The 20,304-nt window shown below is 47.0% G+C and overlaps 1 pseudogene; it reads right to left on the reverse strand.

The window, feature by feature from the left end:
* Window positions 1–1,163: 1,163 nt before the first annotated feature.
* Window positions 1,164–19,855, reverse strand: LOC146822523 (uncharacterized; annotated as a pseudogene).
* Between the last annotated feature and the right edge of the window lie 449 nt (window positions 19,856–20,304).

Raw genomic sequence — 20,304 nt, forward strand, 5'->3', positions numbered from 1 at the left:
CCATATTGTATGGTTTTAGAATTATAGGCAAAAACATAGTGTTTTTCAACCTACCTGAAGCCGAAAAAGAAAAACATACCTCGAGGTCACACCTAATTTGCACCTTTTTCCTATAAGCCACAAACATCAGAATTGGTCAAATAAAGTGTACATACCTTAGCTACAATCTGCAATTCAAATTAAGGCTTTACCTTATACGCTTCGAGTATTATAGGACACATTCTACTATGTATTGTATCCTATCCATTTCAATGGAGTGACCAGATGGCCTCCAGGGGTGACTTTTTGAAGTTTTGGGGTTTAAGGGGGCAAAGTCACTTCTTCCACCCAGCCCAAGGTGCTCAAAATCGGGTACAATATCAAGTTTTTCCCTTGGCTGGAAGCTGGAAAAAAAACTTCAGATAATACCAAAGGTAGATAGATCACATGAAAGCATCAGACCTGACCTTTCTAAGAAGTGTATTTATATCTTGTGCACTCAAACAGTGTCTCTGATATCCAGTCTGAGCTATTTGACAAATTAGCAAAACTCGCTAGAAGTGCTCACTATTAGCGAGTTTTGTTAATTTTTCATTACCAACCCTAATGACTGTTTGCAGGGTGGGTGCTAGGACGGCCAGGAGCTGTCTGACACACATGCCCACCAGGACGTCAGACGGCTCCCAGCCGTCCGTCGCACGCAATGGGTTAAAGAACAGAGAATAGAATATCCACAATATTTTTGATGCAGTTAACCATCCTTAAAACTCTAAAAACTGTGTGCTCATTACGATGATGGGTAGACTTGGTCCGCCTGCCACCATAGTGGTGATTGGGACCGGCTGCCAGACATGTGGCAGTCCCACCACTGCAATTAGTATACACCCTCCATACTGGCGGGCGCATCGTTGGCCTTTAACATTGTGGGTGGTGCTGCTGGCTGCAGCACCTTCCGCAATGTGAAAGGTGCTTGCACCTTATTTCCTGCACCACTTGGCAGGCACCATGCGGTGCCTGCCACTTGGTGCAAGGAAATGCAGGGGGGTGCCATGGGTATCCCCCAGTGTAGCAACACCCCCCCCAAGGTTGGACCACAACGATCCCCCAAACCCAATCCCTGCCGGGCCAGCTGTGGCGATCCTCCCGCCATTGTAATGAACCCCTAAGCCTTCTGTGAATTGTCCTTAATCAATGCAGGGTGGCACCTGGCCTCTGTGGGCTTTTGTTGATAGAACATAGTCATAAGTAAGATCACAACTGATCTGAATAGTTTGCAACGCAACAAATAAAATAACGTATCTCAGCTTTTCATTTCTATCGAAGGTCTCAAGAACTGGTTTGACGTTAAATTTATTTTTTGATGTCCGCACTAGCTTTCCAGGAGTTTCCAGTAAGGGGTGACATGAGCATGGACTGTTTGTGGCATCCATGCAATACCGTTCCTTCCGATAGTTGGTAAAAAAAACATAAGCTGTTCATTTTTTTTTTTTAGGCAGCTCATTTAACTTCTGTATTCCTTCTGTTGCAGATATTCGCTCCCCATGAAAATCGCAGACCACCTCTCCTTTTTGAAATATGCATGATGCAACAGCCTTCCTTCTACCTTCTTCATCAACAACAGAAACTCCACTCCACCGTTGGTGACTCAGACATGAGTTAATTTGTTTATCACCCATTGGTGATGTGCTTTCTGTCATTGGTTTCCAATTCTGGATTAGCTCTGCAACTTCTGGTACATTCTTTCTCCATTGCATTTTATTATAAAACTTTAGTACACATTTTTCTTTTGGTTGCCTTCGCGGAAACTGTTCTGTGATTGAAAGAAACAAAATAAATTATCAGTTTCTAAAATTTTAACTTTTCAATATATTTCAGCATATCTAAATGTTTACTTACTCATTGTTACCTCCTTTCTTAGAAGTTGCTGTTTCAGTCTCCACTTATCATATGCAAGCCGCTCGTGATCACCAACCAGTGCAATTCGGTCTTTTTTACCTGGTGGATTCCCATTCAGTGTCACAGGAAATTCTTTTTCAAAATGTATGAATACATCATGATTTTTTTCACCAGGCACTTTGGATGTAGAAGGCCCATTATGCTGTGCCCTTTAAGTACATAAAAAAGACAAAGTTAAGCATTAGTAAATGGTTCTGTGTTATAGAAAGTGAATATTTTTCATTTTGCATATATGCAAAGTGCATAAAATCTATAACTGTCAATAGCCTAATACTGAAACAGTAGCTTACAAAATGTATCTGAAAATTAGACCATGCAAAACACATACGATCGACAAGGTGGTCATAATTTATGACAGATGATTGCATACGAAAAACAAAGCAGCACATTCTACGTAGCATACCTTTGCCGTCTCTTATCAAGTGGTTGTCTGCAATGTATAGCATTATCTTGTTTCAAGCATCTGCAAACAAACACAGATAGTAAGAATGGTTAACAAATGTTCAAAATATATGTCTAAATACAATAAATAGTTGCATTAAAAGCATAAGGATTATGAGTAAAGTAACTGTTTTCTAAAAATCAGTGAGATGAAAAACAATGACCTATTCTATTACCACTTCCGTAAGATTCCAGGTTTTTCCCCATGGCTGGAATTGAAAAAAACCTTCTTATAGTCCATAAGGTCCACAAACCCCTTCACAGTATTAGATCTGAGCTTTCCAACAAGTATATTTAGGTCCTGGGTACTCACAAAGTGACTGTGATATCCATTCTGAGCTATTTGGAAAATTAGCAAATTTTGTCAAAACATTTTTTGACAATTTTTGCTAATTTTCAGTATCAACCCTCATGACTGTTTTCAGGTCCCTGTAGCCACCAGGACCCCATAATATATCTCAGGTGATATAACAAGAGTGGCTAGGGCTCCTTTCCAGCCTCCAGGTATATGTCTGACTCCTATTTGTGACATTTCAAGGTGTTTGGTGTCAAACTCATTTTTTCCATTATAGGCCATAGAGCTCAGAGTAACATCACATTTCTAGTTCTGGACTCCAGGACCCAATAGTATACCTCAGATGACATACCAAGAGTGTCTAAGACCCATTTCTGGCCTCCAGGGATGACTTTTTGAAGTTTTTGGGTTTAAGGGGGAAAGTCACTTCTTCCACCCAGCCCAAGGTGCTCAAAATCGGGTACGATATCAGGTTTTTCCCTTGGCTTGAAGCTGAAAAAAAAGTCAGATAATACCAAAGGTAGATAGATCAAATGAAAGCATCAGATCGGACCTTTCCAACAAGTGTATTTGTCTTGTGCACTCAAACGGGGTGTCTGATATCCAGTCTGAGCTATTTGATAAATTAGCAAAACTCGCTCGAAGTGCTCACTATTATCGAGTTTTGCTAATTTTCAGTATCAACCCTCATGACTGTTTGTGGTTCTCTGTGACCACCAGGGCCCCATAATATATCTCAGGTGATATAGCAAGAGTGGCTAGGGCTCATTTCCAGCCTCCAGGTACATGTCTGACTCCTATTTGTGACATTTCAAGGTGTTTGGTGTCAAACTCATTTTTTCCATTATAGGCCATAGAGCTCAGAGTCACATCACATTTCTAGTTCTGGACTCCAGGACCCAATAGTATACCTCAGATGACATACCAAGAGTGTTTAAGACCCATTTCTGGCCTCCAGGGAGGACTTTTTGAAGTTTTTTGGTTTAAGGGGGCAAAGTCACTTCTTTCACCCAGCCCAAGGTGCTCATAATCGGATACGATATCAGGTTTTTCCCTTGGCTGGAAGCTGAAAAAAAACTTTAGATAATACCAAAGGTACATAGATCACATGAAAACATCAGATCTGAGCTTTATAACAAGTATATTAGGTCCTGGGTACTCGCAAAGTGACCGTGATATCCATTCTGAGCTATTTGGAAAATTAGCAAATCTTGTCAAACACTTCTTTTGACAATTTTTGCTAATTTTTGGTATCAACTCTCATGACAGTTTGTGGGTCCTTGTGGACATCAGGAACCCACATTATACATCAGGTTATATACCAGCAATGTCTGAGACCCAATTCTAGCATCCAGCCACCTGTTTTAGTGATATTTGTCATATTTTTAGGTGTTCAGGGAACAGAGTCACTTCTTCTACAGAAGGCTATGGTGCTGCTCCATGTGCTCCAAGAGGTCAAAAAAATATTTATTACAAAATCATTTCAAAAGTATATAGGTACAATTGCAGTGTCTGGAATGCTATATAGGTGCACTTAGTGTCCTGTATACCTCCAAAATGAATTTCTAACACTTTTGAAGTGTACCTGAGGCAAAAAATGGCTAAGACCCACAACATCATTGATGCACCAAAGTGTTAAATGCTCAAAAATGGATGAAAATGAAAATAATTGAGTGTTACAGTGGCCTAATTACATTATAAACACACAATGAATTAAACAAAATTAATAGTCTCAAAAATATTTGGGAGGGGGGGACAAGGTCACAGTTGTGTCCGAGGTCCTGTAACTCTGAGCTGGGTAAAAGTTCAGCTTAAGAGCCCTCCCCATGGAGGTCAAAAATGTTAATACATCAAAATCATTTAAAAAGTATATAGGTGTAATTGCAGCTTTCTGAATGGTATATAAGTGCATTTGCACTGTTCTGTGTATTTCCAAAATGAATTTCTAACACTTTTGAAGTCTCCATGAAAGCGAAAAAGGACTACATCCAAATACATCATTGGTGCATCATATTGTCCAAAAACGGTCAAAATTGGGATAAATTTCAAAGAACTAAGTCCTACAGTGGCCCAATAGCATGCTAAACATATAATGAATGATATAGAATTAATAGTTTTACAAAAACATTGAAAATTGTTATTTTAAATTTCAGGGGGACAAGGTCACGGAAGTCCGAGCCGTGTAAAATTTCAGCTTTCCCCCCTTATGGAGGTCAAAAATGTTATTGCATCAAAAACAATATAGGTGTAATAGCAGTGTCCTGAATGCTATATAACTGTATTTGCACTGTTCTGTGTACCTCCAAAATGAATTCCTAACACTTTTGAAGTCTCCTGAAGCGAAAAACGACTACGTCCAAATACATCATTGGTGCATCAAAGTGCTCTAAAACGGTCAAAAATGGATTGGAATGAAAATAAATGAGTGTTAAAGTGGCCTTAGAGCATTATAAACACACAATGAATGAAACAGAATGAATAGCTTTACAAATAAAGATGAAAATTAGCATTTTAAATTTCAGGGGCACAAGGTCACTTTTGTGTCCGAGGTGATGGAACTCCGAGTGGGGTAAAATTTCAGCTTGCCTCCCTCATGGAGGTTAAAATTGTTAATACTTCAAAATCATTTTAAAACTATATAGGTGTGATTGCAGTGTTCTGAATAGTTCCCAAATGTATTTTCAGCACTTTTGAATCATCCCTCATCACAAAAATCATCAATTTCTCAACTCATCACCAGTGCTTCAAAGTGTCATAAAATACTCAAAAATGGTGGAAAATGGAAAAAAAAAGCATGGTGCTTAATAACATCCTAAACAAAATGTATATCTCCATTTAGTTTTAAATCATTTAATAATAGTTACTTTTTCATGCATCACTAGTGATGCACACTAAATCTGAGACGCAGCACTGGTGATGCATGGGAGAAGCTCATTTGTATCACCTTTGCACAACCCTGGGTAGCTGCGGCTTCAAGCAGCAAGGCTTGACAAAGGAACGCAGTGTAAAGCATTCAGCAGCACCAAACAACCAAGTAAGTCACACACCAATTTATAATACAGTATACATGGGGCGTTTGTGGCAGCCATGCAGTAAAGACTCCCCAACTCTTTGTAAAAAGAAAGTCCTCTTTTCCAGTTCTTTAATCTGAAGTCCTTCCACTACAGATCTAAGCTCACCATTAGAATCAGACACACTCTCTTCTGTTTGAAATATGCCATTTGCAGTGACTTTCCTTCATCAATAACAGACTCCACTCCACCATTAACTATGTGTACATGATTTAATGTGTTTATCAGCTGTTAGTTCGTAATGTGATTTCTGTGATGGGCTTCCAGCTCTGGATCATATCCTGTACATCTGCAGCATTCCTTATCTATTTGTTTTTATTTGAAAGCCTTAGTACCCTCTTTTCTGTTGATTGCCTTTGTGGAAAATATTCCGAGATTTAAAGAAATAAAATTATTTTTATTTCTAAAAAGTAAACTTGTCAAACCATTTCCCTATATGTTCACTTGTTGTTTCCTAATTTCGTATAAATTGCTGTTTCATTCACTGCTTCTCATATGCTTGACAATCATGAACCCCAACCATTAGTTTGTTCTTCTGTGCTCAGTGGGTTTCCAGTCAATGATAATAGAAATTCTTTTTCAATACTCGTGAGCAAACAAAGCACATTTTTGCTGGACACTTTTGATGCAGGCTGCGCCTTTTGCAGTGCCATTTAAATTAAAAAAAAATATATATATATATTGGCACAAGTGTATTACTATAGTGTTGTGTGGTTTAAAGTGAAATGATTTTGTTATTGTAATTATGCTACATGCTTGAACATCTATAGGTGTCAGTCGCCTATTTCTAAAGCAGTAGCTTAAAAATGTATATGTAAATTAAAGAACACAAATGTTTAATTCTTTGTGATCTTTAGTTGCTCATAACTTTAGGACAGATAATTGTATTTAAAAGATTGAGACACATTACCTAGCGTACCTTTAACATCTCTTTAGATGCTGCTGCAATATGCATGGCAGGCTCTTGCTTCAAGCCTCTGCCAATGAACACAACCAATAATAATAGTTTGTGATTGTTTGAAATGGCTCTCTGCATACAATAATTACTTGTCATTAAAGTATAAATATTATGGGTGTGGTTTTCTAAAGGTCAGATGGCAAAACAATAGCCTCACCTTTTGCTTTCCATGGGTACGTTCATCTAGCAGTTTGGCTGCAGCACAGATATTTTCCAATCCTCATTCAATAATACTTTTCAGCAGTGGGAGTTGAATGTGCCATTTAAATTCACAAAAAGGCTCTTTTTAGCGTCCGTGCAGTCTTCTTCTTTTATTTTTTTTTTTTTTTGTGTGCTGTCTCAAACTCGTCTAGCTTCCTGACTCGTAACTGAAGGGATATTGTACCTGTAAGAATTAACATGTGAATCCTGCTGGACATACTGTGAATATTCAAATATTTCTTCAAGGTATCATATGGATCGTGTGCTGATACCGTTGTCAACAGAAGAAACACTACAGCCATGTCTTTGAATATAAAAAAACCCTCATCCAATGTAAACTAGTAGAGCTAAGAATATAAATTTAATCACTATTTAATGATACAAAATGTATCAAACGACTGCAGGAAAAGGACCTGGGTGTGTTATGATAAGCTGGGGGAGGGGCTTATCATGGAATACACACACAAAAACTGTCTTGAGACCTGTCATGCTAGTCTTGATCACCTTTGCAGAACCTTGATTAGCTGTGGCTTCAAGCAGCAAGGCTTGACAAAGGAACTTACTATAAAGCATTCAACAGCACCAAACCACAATAGGAGTCACACACCATGAAAAATCTATAAACAATCAGAATATTTTTAGACACTATGAGGAAAATCCACCAGAGTTTTTCGTAGATAGTTTTTTGAAGATATAAATTATTTTAAATGCAACCACAAACAAGCATTTGTCAACGAGTTTAAAACTTTCCAAAGGTTTCCAAAGAGTTAGTTCACCATCTGTAGCCCGGCTTGGGTCAGCAAATCTGGTAGGATGGTGGTCTATGGGTCCAGAAAGGATACTTTGGGCAGTTAACTCATCGCTACAGCATTTTTACATCAAGTTCCAAACTTTTACAGGGCAAGCACCATAGACTATAAGAGTGGTCCTGATGCTCCGATTATAGGAGAAAACAAAAGATGCTCAGGAATGCCACAGTTGATGTGCTGTCGACAGGAGTGCATTTGTGGTAAGTTCTTGGTCCATGAGTGGTGTGGGGAGACTTTGGCCAAAGAGGTTGGAGTCCACGAAGTCCTCTTGGTTGCAGCAGTTGGCCAGCCAATGCTGGGTGTTAGAAATGGCGATTTCTGGTTGGCTAGGGCTTGCGCCAAAGCCAGGCAGAAACCACCACTCTAGTCAGAGCTGGGGTGTTACACGCCAAAGATAACCCCTGCTCACCCCCTTGGTAGCTTGGCACGAGCAGTCAGGCTTATCCCGGAGGCAATGTGTAAAGTGTTTGCGTGCGCACACAGCAACAACACCCAAGGCCCACCACAAAGGAAACTCCACACAAGGTTATATAAAAATAGCCTTTGTATTATACCAAAACACATTAGATACTATTCACACAATTTACATTGTACCAACTGGCACTGGGCAGAATTTCCAAGGGATTATATGTACAGGGGACAGGGCCACATGGACCACTGTCAGGAATTAGCACTTTTAGAACTTAGCACTTAGAACATAGGATATAAAATTATTGTAGCACAAAATAACACCTGTTACTGGTTGTGTGCTACATGTAAGTACCACCTACGCAACCCAAACCACCTTAGGAGAATGTCACGCAGGGAACCAGGACCTCACTAGCACCACCTGTACTAGGGAGAATAACCACCTAAGTATCACAATACCTGTAGGGGTAGAAACACATTACACATGATGCATCACAACACAATCAGTGGTGTAGGTTGGGAACAATAGCGCAAAACTCACATTAGCCACCACCTGTGGCAGTCCCTAGGCCAACTGGTTTCGTAGGGTCTAGGACTCCCTGTGTCCCAATGTCGGGGGCCTAAACGGAGCAGCTGCCCACGAAGTGCTGGGCAGCTGTAGAACAATGGGGGGGCCAACGCTGGAGCCTTGCAGGCTCTGGCCAACTGACTGTCCCTTGAGCCCCTCTGGGCTCTAAACACAGGACTGGCCCCTTGGAGCCTCGCTGGGCTCAAACAACAAGAGATGCCCCCCTAGAGTCTCCGTGGCTCTGAACTACAAATATGCCCTGGGGCAACGTTGGAGCCTCGTGGGCTCTAAACAAACAATGCGCCGTCGTTGGAGTCCCTCTGGACTCTGAGCAACAAATAATGCCCCCGGGGTTGGAGTCCCGCTCGGGGGCTCTGGACAGCTACTTCTGGCCTCGGGTGGAGCGCACTAGCGCTCTAGGATACTAACGCCTCTCCGGGGGCGAAGGGGCGCTCTCTTCAGTGTTGCCCCCGTCCGAGCAGCCTGCAACTGCGGCGCCGCTGTGGGGGACAGGGGGCAGAGACTACTACCATGTGGAGTCCCGCTTACCTGGGACTCCCGTGTTGTCTCCGCCTGGTCTCCTCACCGGCGTCTTGCCCGCTGCCGGTCTCCTCAGCCTGCAGTTCTCTTGGGGAGCCTCAGAGGCTCCAGGCACACCGGACTCTTCGGGGGCAGTACGACGGCCACAAGAGAGCTCCCGCTCCTCGGGGGCTCTCTCCTTCGGGACGGCCTTTTCGCTGCGGGCACCGGAGCTCGGGGTGGGCTCCCGTCGACTTCCATTTCGGGACGAGGCCCCGCCCACGTCCTAACGAGAACTGCCTGACTTCCTGGATGCCGCGGCGGTGATTTCAGTACGGCGGCAATGAGGGGTAGGCCCCCTCTTCTTTAAACATACGAGCGGGATGGGCACCCGCTATGGGCGGCAATGTCCCTGGCAGGGTGGGCACCTGCCAGGGGTGCTTCAGGATCGGTCAAGAACGGGGCAAAGGTCGGGTGGGCACCGGCTTTCAGAAATAAAGCGCTCCTGGCGCTAAGGGTAAAGGTGAAAGCGCTCTCGGCGCTAAAGGCAAGTCCAGCGCTTCCAGGCGCTGGAGGCTTCAGCAAAGCACCAAGTAAAGCGCTCCTCGACGCTGGGGTCCCAAATAAAGCGTTCTTAGCGCTATAAGTCAAATAAAAGCACTTGCAGGCGCTTTAGGGGAGAATATAAAAGTCCAGCAAAGTTCTCCTCTGTATGCAGCAAGGCAGGGTGGGGCAAGGCTGGACCCAGAGCCAGCTCACTGGGCCTCCATGCAGGGAGGTAGTCCAAGTGGCGGTCCTCTGGTCCAGCAACAGCAGCAGCCCCCCTCAGGCAGGATCCTGGAAGAGAACACATTCATGGGGTCACAGCCCCTTTTTATACATAGCTTTCCTTTGTCTCAAGGTGCAGGGAAGGGGCGAACCAGTTACAACTGGTTCCTGAGCACTTTGTTTTGCTCAGCCCCTCTCCCTATTCACAGGACAGGCCAGGGTCATCAGTCGCACCACAGGGGGCGGAGCCAGCATTGTGTGGGGAGAGCCCAACCCTATTCAGGTCCTAGGTGTACTCCTCCCACCCATCTGGCTGCTGATCTTCCTATTCACCACTGGGTGACTCCTCCTGACTCTGGGGATTCCCTAGCCCGTCACATGACTTCAGCCAGCCAATCACACGACAGGTAGTCACTGCACATTTATGCCAGCGTCTAGAAGTGGCGCTTCCACACTAGCTACATGGACACCGCACACATCATCGCGCAGCATTTAATCACACGAGTCTGCACATACCAAACTCGCACCTGCACTCCCCATGCATCAGGAACTACCAGGGACACATACATTCCCCCATGCATTCCTATGGGAGGGCAGGCCTATCTCACCAAATGTACTCAGAGTGCCCACGCACTTTACTCTGGGACACAGGGAAAGTGCGCAGAAACCAAAAATCACTACCACCAGGTCACCAGTAAAAGCAAAAAGTTTAGGGGTGAACCTGCCAGAAGGGCCAAGTCCAACACAACCCCCTTCCACCCAAAAACGCAGGGCAGACCAATCACCACCGTGATGGACTTCCCTGCTTTGGGCGATAGAACACGGACGCGGGCCCGCAACTGCAGGGACACCCTCCGGTTCTACGCCACGGTGAACCCATGGGATTCCTTCTAAAACCACTGTCCGGACCAACTGGGCTACCCCAATGGTACTCTCAAGCTGTCCGCGGCCAACACCAGGCCCTAGGCCACCCATGTGCCACCGGTCCTTGCCTAATCACGGAGTGGGGGGTAATAACCCCTGGCACATATCGGCCATTCTCCACTCTTCCTGTCTGCAAGACAGGACTAGACTGCCACTGGTTCTCCAGCCTAGGGTCTAGAACCTCAGGCGGACCAGGAGTCTCAGGGAAGGGTCTCCTCCCCCTACCTCTTCTCCTGGGGTTCCTCCTCCTCTGGCGAGGGGTACACCTAGAACACCATTCCAACCCAGGGTTTAACCCCTCAGGTTGCACCGGGGTCAGAGGTGGGCTCTCCCACCCTCTGCACCCCCTTCCAGAGCCCTTCTCCCTACCAACTGGGGTGGTACCTCTGGAAGAAGAACCGGTCGGGACGCTGGTTACAGACGTCCCACCCTTCAGGTCAGGCTGATCCTGAACCTGGCCCTCCAACCTCCGGTCTAGAACCTTTGGTGGAATAATCGCCTGGCACTCCAGGACTTCGGGGGATTTACACTCCATCCCCCCGAGGCTAACAAACGACACATATGTCGTGTGACTGTCTGTCTGTCTGGCGTGGATCTCCCGTTCCCTGTCCACCTGACAGTACGCAGAGATCCCCCCGAACAGAAGTGGTGTCACCATGGTCACTACACGGGATCCTAGCCCAACTGGGTAGTCCCTGACCCACTGGCTCTTCCACTGGGGAACTCATCCCCCAATCACTCCTCACGCTGGACTCCTGTACCCTCCCTACCGGAGCGGCACTGCCAGACTCTAGAACCACAGGAGCCCTGTTTACAGGTGCTCCAGGTCCTCTACTCACTAAGAGATCTTCCTCAAGTGGGGTAACAGGACAGCCTAGGTCCCCAACTTGGTGTTCCCTCATGAAACCATCCAAGTCCTGAGGCAGGGTTTCGTGCATCTGGGGACCCTCGGTCACCCACTTACTCCCGCTCCACTGAGCCAGGCAGTAAGCCCCTACACCCTCCTCGCTATTCTGGGACCTAGCTGGGCTACACTGAGCCTCTTCCACCATGCTGGGCTGGAAGATACCTGAACCACTACTTTTGGAGTCACTCCCTAATCACTCTAGAGAACCTCTAGCACTTTCCCAGCGCTCTGCTTCCTCTGCAAGCTCCCAAGGACAAAAAGAGTCGTACCTCAGCAGGTGTTGGCGCAACCCGGAAGAACAAATACTGAGCATCTGCTCTTTGGTAATCATCTTGAGCGCTCCATCCAAATCTTCTTCCGGGTTAACCCTCAGCCACTCCACCAGTGCATCATGACAGTCATCCACAAACAACCCCCACGACTGGTGAGACAGTTTCCTACTGCCCCTGAATTTTAACCTTAACTCCTCCTCCTGGGGAACAGGTACCCGACTGGGGGAACTGGGACTGTGATTTCCTACACTGAAATCTATATAGCTGCCACCACTGGACTCAACCCTCCCTGGGGAGCCCAGAAAATTAAAACTGCGTGCAGGCGATAGCCTACCCCCCAGAGCTACTTTGCCTCTGGTGGAGGCCCTCTCAGCCTCCTCTATCCTCTCCTGCGCCGAGACCCTTTCAGTCTCTAGCTGTTGCTTCATGACCTCCAGCTGCGCCATAGCCTGGGCATGCTCTAACCTGAGCTTTTCTAACGCCAGCTGGTGTTCCCTTTCTTTCCTCCTATCTTCCCACTCCTCTGGGGACAGGGAAAGGGATGAGGCGCTGCCTCCTACGCTGGACCCAGCAAGGGACTCCCTACCTATGGGGTCTTCACTCTCTACTGGCGTCCAGGTACTGTCATCTTCTTCCTCCTCTTCTGAATCCTCAGGGCTCCCCACAGACCCACCACCCTCTAGGTGTGAGGCCCGGGCCCTTTCCCTACTGTGTCACTAGCACCACCTGTACTAGGGAGAATAACCACCTAAGTATCACAATACCTGTAGGGGTAGAAACACATTACACATGATGCATCACAACACACTCAGAGGTGTAGGTTGGGAACAATAGCGCAAAACTCACATTAACCACCACCTGTGGCAGTCCCTAGGCCAACTGGCTTCGTAGGAGCTAGGACGCCCTGTGTCCCAATGTCAGGGGCCTAAACGGACCAGCTGCCCATGAAGTGCTGGGCAGCTGTAGAACAATGGGGGGGCCAACGCCGGAACCTTGCAGGCTCTGGCCAACTGACTGTCCCCTGAGCCCCTCTGGGCTCTAAACACAGGACTGGCCCCTTGGAGCCTCGCTGGGCTCAAACAACAAGAAATGCCCCCCTAGAGCCTCCGTGGCTCTGAACTACAAATATGCCCTGGGGCAACGTTGGAGCCTCGTGGGCTCTAAACAAACAATGCGCCGTCGTTGGAGTCCCTCTGGACTCTGAGCAACAAATAATGCCCCCGGGGTTGGAGTCCCGCTCGGGGGCTCTGGACAGCTACTTCTGGCCTCGGGTGGAGCGCACTAGCGCTCTAGGATACTAACGCCTCTCCGGGGGTGAAGGGGCGCTCTCTTCAGTGTTGCCCCCGTCGGAGCAGCCTGCAACTGCGGTGCCGCTGTGGGGGACAGGGGGCAGAGACTACTACCACGTGGAGTCCCGCTTACCTGGGACTCCCGCGTTGTCTCCGCCTAGTCTCCTCGCCGGCGTCTTCCCCTCTGCCGGTCTCCTCAGCCTGCAGTTCTCTTGGGGAGCCTCCGAGGCTCCAGGCACACCGGACTCTTCGGGGGCAGTACGACGGCCACAAGAGAGCTCCCGCTCCTCGGGGGCTCTCTCCTTCGGGACGGCCTTTTCGCTGCGGGCACCGGAGCTCGGGGTGGGCTCCCGTTGACTTCCGTTTCGGGACGAGGCCCCGCCCACGTCCTAACGAGAACTGCCTGACTTCCTGGATGCCGCGGTGGTGATTTCAGTACGGCGGCAATGAGGGTGTAAGAGTTGGCAGAAACAGCGCGACACAGGCGTGGTAGTCTTATGATTGTTTAAAGGGGAATAGTCAAAGGTCTCGGTGTAACAATAAAGAAATGTCAAAGTCAGGCATCAAAAAAACCCAAAACGAAAGGGGGTGAGTCTTGTTCTTCTTCCTCCAGGGGGATAGGTTCTCCCTCTTTGAAGATGCTCGCCTTGTCCCCTCGACCAGGAATCACTCGTCCGGCGTTGTTATGAGGGTGAGAACAGAAATAGAAAGGAGACCGATTAGGAATATACAGGTCTTGTTTTGCTTAAGGGAAAGGGAGTGCGGGATGTGACCATCTATCGATTCTTGTTTCGTGAAGGGAGAGGGTCCACCACCTCAAAAGGATCTTTGTAGAGGGAGAGAGTGAGAGAAGTGCGCAGAGGTCAGGATTCCCCACCGGGCAGCCCCACTCCTCCCTCTGCTCTATGATCGACCCGCCTCCCGGTACCCAGCAAACGCTGCCGTACCTGTTCGAGCCACCGTCCTCCGAGACCGTGGCAGGGCGCTTCACGGGATTGTTGGCCTCCAGGCTCCTCTGTACTCTCATCCTCCGGGGTCCTCGACACCACTGGATTCTTCGCGTCCTCGTCTCCTCTCCGTTGTTCGTCTCGGTGTTCTCCTTCCTCCTTCCCGCTGTCGACGACCTCTTACTTGGCGGCCGGTCTTTTTACGTCAGATGACGTGATGGTGCTCCACCCCCGGGGGCGGAGTCCGTAGTCTTCCGTCTGTTCCTGAAAGGGCCAGTACCCGGAAGGGGGGAACTCTGATGATGCCGTCCAAAGCGTGGCAGGGTCCGGCGACTGAAAGGTGGAAACATCGGTGAGTGGGGGAGGAGAAGGTAACATCGGTGTCTCAGAACCCGGACCCTGACAGAGGGGTAGGCTCCCTCTTCTTTAAACATACGAGCGGGATGGGCACCCGCTATGGGCGGCAATGTCCCTGGCAGGGTGGGCACCTGCCAGGGGGGCTTCAGGATCAGCCAAGAACGGGGCAAAGGCCGGGTGGGCACCGGCTTTCAGAAATAAAGCGCTCCTGGCGCTAAGGGTAAAGGTGAAAGCGCTCTCTGCGCTAAAGGCAAGTCCAGCACTTCCAGGCGCTGGAGGCTTCAGCAAAGCACCAAGTAAAGCGCTCCTCGACGCTGGGGTCTCAAATAAAGCGCTCCTGGCAGGGGAGCGAGGACAGCTCCATATAGTCACACACTTTGGGGATACGGAGATAAAAGAGGAGGAAATCCAATAGTAAACTACGTAATGAGTAGAAAAATTAGACCTGCCTCGGGGCCGACGCGGTAGTCTGCTCTGCTAAACCTATTCCCTGAGTAGGCATAGGGATTTGGTGAACCTTCTGTAGCGATAGCACAAAGTGCTTCCTCCACCCTCGGGGCGTCATTGGAGAGAGAGACTTACTTTGTCAAGGAGAGCTGTTGCAGACAAATTGTCTCTCCCGGCGCTGTGCAGTTGCAATGTGTGGTTGAAGCCGGTGATATCCATCCCTGGCCTGGTCCGCGTCATCACATGATAGACGTGCGCAACCGGTGGTTCGTTAGAGGCAGAGAGAGAAAGTTGCAGCGTTGACCACCCATCCCATATTGGGTGTAGCTTGTGTCAGGGTGCAGGTGCTTGTATCAACCTCATGGAAAAGTATATCATGCATGACACCCTCAAAATAGATAATGTGCGCGTGCAGTGCCTGTCCGGTGTGCCCATATTACAAATATTCCTCATACCTGGTGTATGTATGCTAGTCACTACCTTGGTGGGAAAAACACGCTATCATAAGTATATGCTAAAATAACGTGTGTGCAGCAACCAGATTATAATTGTAGTGACCAAAAACAAGAAATGATTGGTCCCTAGACTGGTACCGGCTCGTGCTGCATCTATAGGGTAGTGTCTCTCTACACATACAGTGGCCAATACTGAGTACATGTATGCTCCAAGAGAAAACACAGTCCCAAGCAAAAAATAGGGCCTGACTCAAATGTGGTCCAGACGGGTGAAATGACTGGGAGGGACAGGGGGCCGTATCTGACACCACATAAATGAGGTGATCCCAGATCCCTCTGCATATGTGTATTGGATGTCATAAATAGTCCCCAACGTTCAAGGCTGGGCAAGGAGGGAAAACGGTGGCCCGAAGGTGTCTCATAAGTTATTCAGTGCATTCCAAGGAATGTCATCGTTTAGGCCCTCAATGTGGCTGCAAACCCCATTTATCCAGTTTTGCTCCCTAATGAAGTGTTTTCTGGGTTACGGGCAGTGGCTGTGATATTGGGCTCATCCAGGAGTGTCCAGAAAATTCTCAGCCATGTTTTTTTCATCCTTGTAGTAAGTTGTCAGGTGGGTAGTTGTCCTTTGGCATCTGATAGTGGATCTGAGTTCCATTATCCTGACTTTTACCCTGCGGGTGGTCATCCCGATGTAGATAAGAACGCATGGGCATTTGAGCATGTATGACATTGGTCATGCTGCAGTTGGTATGCTTTTGTTGTTCCCATGGGTAATTAAGACCAATGTCCAGTCTGTGTTTGCAGTCAGGTGACAAATGTCACATGTCCCACACCTCGTGTGCCCTGTCACTAGCGGGAGACCCCATGCATTCTTCTGGCCCAGGACTGCGACATGTCTTGCTGATGTATTCCTAGGTCTGGTATGAACCAGTAAGTCCCTTATGTTCTGGCTCCTTTTGAAAACCTATACAATAAGGAGCAATAGATGGTTCTACAAATCAGACCGCCCTCCACGCAAAATCAAATAAAGACCTGATCTGCTGCTGGACTAGTATTTTCAAAAAAACAAACTTGGCTGCTATACTGATAAAATAGCGTCTGAGATGTGTAAAGCGCATGGCTGTAACAGTAAAGAGACGTCCCAGCGCTGAGAAGCAGGGAAAGATATAAAAGTGATAGAAGTTACAGGAACAGCCATATCTTTACTGCCTTTCTAAATATCAGAAGATTAGAAATCCTCCTGATAGAGGCAGTGAGTTCCATAAAGTAGGAGCCAACACTTTGAAGGAACGTCCTCCAGTTCTGGCTCTACGGAAGCGAGGCACATACATCAAATTAAGGTCTGCATAGCGTAGAGCATGAGATGGGACATCTTGGTAGCCTAAATTATTGAGGATAACCGGGTCGAAGCCCGTCAGAACTTTATGAATAACAAAGTGCTTTGTACTTAACTCTCTGATCCACGCGGAGCCAGTGGAGTTGACGCAGTACCCCTGACACTGGACTACACTTAGGCAGAGCAAGTACCATGCGAGCTGCCGCATTCATAGTGCATTGAAGCCTATTTATCACAGACTTATTAGCCCCTAACAGGAGGCTGTTACAATAGTCTAACCTAGACAGGATTGTGGCTTGAACAACTAGGTGGCGTGTTCGAGGGACAAACAGACCCAAAATGGGTTTGAGTCCGCGCAGAATTCTGAAACAGGTCCTTGCCACAGATTTTAGCATTTTCCTCAAATGAGAGCAGTATCCAACCTTACGCTGAGATTTTTCACCATGTTTTTGGGCGTGGGGGGGATTGCCCAATATAGACAGCCACCAGTTGTTGCCCCACCGATGTGAGTCTCTGCCGAGAAATAGAAATTCTGTTTTGGATGATTTGAGTTGGAGACAATTTCCCTCCATCCACCCATCTCTAGCTGCCAAATCTTCCTGAAATGTAGTCCTGCCTTGACTGGAGTCTTTAGTACAGGAAAAAATGTGTTCCATATCGTCCGCATAGGATTCCATCTGTATGTTGCTGGTATTGGCTATCAAGGCCAGCGGAGAAACATAAATGTTAAACAATGTTGGGCTCAAAGCCGACCCCTGTGGGACTCCATAACGCACATGGTGCGTCAAAGAATGAAATGGAGGGGCAATGACCTGAAATGACTTGTCACCCAAAAAGGAGGAGAGCCAGTCGAGGGCATGGCCTTCAATACCAATCTCAAGCAGCCGATGGAGCAAAATACTGTGTGAGACTGTATAGAAGGCCACGCCAAGGTCAAGCAGGATGAGTGCTATTCCAAATAGGGTATTGCTGTCCAGATTTAAGAAAAGTGGGTCTATCTCCCCTACTTGTATCCCCTACTACAAGTGCCCAAATGAAAAAAATGTGTGGTCTGAAAGTACTTCACGTAAGCACAACCTCAGGAGCTGCTGGTAGGTACTCACCAGTATGCTCACATCTTCATCGGTATCTTTCAAGACCAAAAATGAAATGTGTGAAGAATAGTGTAAAGCAAGAATACTCTAATAGTGTGTGAACAGAATAGACAGTACACGTAAATCGTGCTACCTTATTATGACCCCATAGTGCAGAGCAAAGGAAAAGAAAAAATACGTATGTTTCGCTTCTCAAAGCTAAAAAGGAGCGGGAACTGACGAGACTGCCAACTTTAATCAATGCGGTGGACCTACTCCAATTAAAAATGGCACAATGTTGCAAACCACTTCCATTTAGGGAAGGCCAACATGTTTCATTGCCTACGAAACTTACGGCAATTTTGTCAGGGCTCGGGGTCAGCCGTCAACGCATTAGTATTCCTTTTTTGATCCTGGGGAGATAGACAAACATTCAAGACACAACGCATGCCGCATGATTAGGACATCACAACATAATTAAAACAATACCACGCATTTGGCGTATCAGTTAAAAATTGTTCAGAGGCCATAAATATTTACCAGGTGGTTGCTCTCAATGCGCATACTGGTAACCCACCTCATGGGGATGTCTGATTTCTGCAATATGTATTTCACACTGCCCTGGCGTGTATTCACGGTTGCTTCTTGTCAACCTGCAATATTCATGTCAGATGCGGTATATTCCAACACTTTTTCACTCTATAGTTCCAAGTCTCTCAAGCATATATGTACGGAGCTATGAACTCCCGTAAGTAGAGCCACACACTTAATATGTCCTTAGCTTGCTCGCGTCTAAGGGAACCACCCACAAAGGATGGGGCAATTATTTTGCTCGTACCGACCCGCACTTGTTACTGCAACAAAGTGGTTACGTATTCTAACTTCGTTCCGGTTCTATCCGCAACACCAAACTCCCATAGTTTCGCTATGGCACTGTGTTCCACCCTCTCATAGGTAAGCCGTATTGGATTCCATCTCATATTACAATGCTCATTCAAACCGCCCACACACTTACCAGAGACGCAGGAACTGTCCCACCGGAAGGATAACCCTCAATGACTTAGGGTGGAAGCTCTCGAAGAGGAGGAGACTTCCTGTCTGTGGAACACCATAGTTTGTAGGCGTCCTTCGCTGGGGAAAATCACCAAGTCAAAAAAGGGGAAGCTCCCTGTAGTGATGGTAAATGTAAAGGGAGGTTCCTGTTGTTCAACCACTCCAAGAAGTCTTGTATGGACTTTGCATTCCTCTCCAAGATCAAAAGGACGTCATCAATGTAGCTCCTCCACACCTTGATGTTTCTCCAGGAACTAGCGGTGGTGAAGACGTATTGGTCTTCATAAGCCTCTACATAGCCCCACAAGACTTGGGGCAAAAATGCTCCCCCTGGAAGCCCCATGGGTTTGGAGATGGTATGTGCCCTGGAACGTAAAAAAGTTTATGCAGTGCTATCTCTGCCAAGGTGTAAAATGAATGGTCTCTGGGTGAAGAATTCTCAGTCGAGGGTAAAAAGCATCTCCTCCACCACGCGTAGTCTCTCTTTGGGGTATATTCACGTACAGTGACTCTACGTCTAAACCCACCAGGAACTTTCTCTGGATCAAAAATCAGGTCCTTCAATAGGTGCAGTACATCGGTGGTGTGCTTACGGTAGGCTGTGCTGCTTTGTACCAATGGCTTCAGGAAGAAATCAGAATTGTGAGAGGGGTTCCAATAGCCACCTATGCCCGATACTATGGGTCTTCCTGGCGGAGGTCTTGTCTGTTTGTGCACCTTGGGAAGGGTGTAGAAGTACGGCGTCACCGGATCTTCTTGGCACAAGAAACTCCCTTCTTTGTCAGTGATCCATCCGTTATTCACCGCTTCCTCTACCATGGAGGCTATCATTTTTGATGTCCGCAGTGGGATCCCTGCGAAGCAGGCTGTAATTTCTTTCATCAGAAAGGAGCCTCAGGCACTCTGCCTCATAAGTGATCTTCTGAATCACGATGGCTCCCCCTTGTCCTGCTGGTTTTATCACGATATTTTGGTTCTTCCTTAGTTCTTCCAGAACCTCCTTTTCTAGTCTGGTCGGATTCTTGTAAGGGGATTCTTGTAAGGGGAGTTTTCTTGTCCTGCAAGGGTTTCCACTTCATGGATGACTGCTCATTCAAATGTTTCCACTTCAATAGGAAGGGTACCAGTGGGGGGTGTGAATTTGGATTTAGGGTGGAAAGTGGTGTCCCCTTTTGGCGCAGTGTTCTCCGACCTGTTTTTAAAAAAGACCCTTAGACTAATGTTGCCGAAGAAACCTGCCAGTTCCTGGCGGATCCTAAACACATCTA

The sequence above is a fragment of the Triturus cristatus genome, chromosome 6 (genome assembly GCF_964204655.1).
Source record: "Triturus cristatus chromosome 6, aTriCri1.1, whole genome shotgun sequence".
NCBI lineage: Eukaryota > Metazoa > Chordata > Amphibia > Caudata > Salamandridae > Triturus > Triturus cristatus.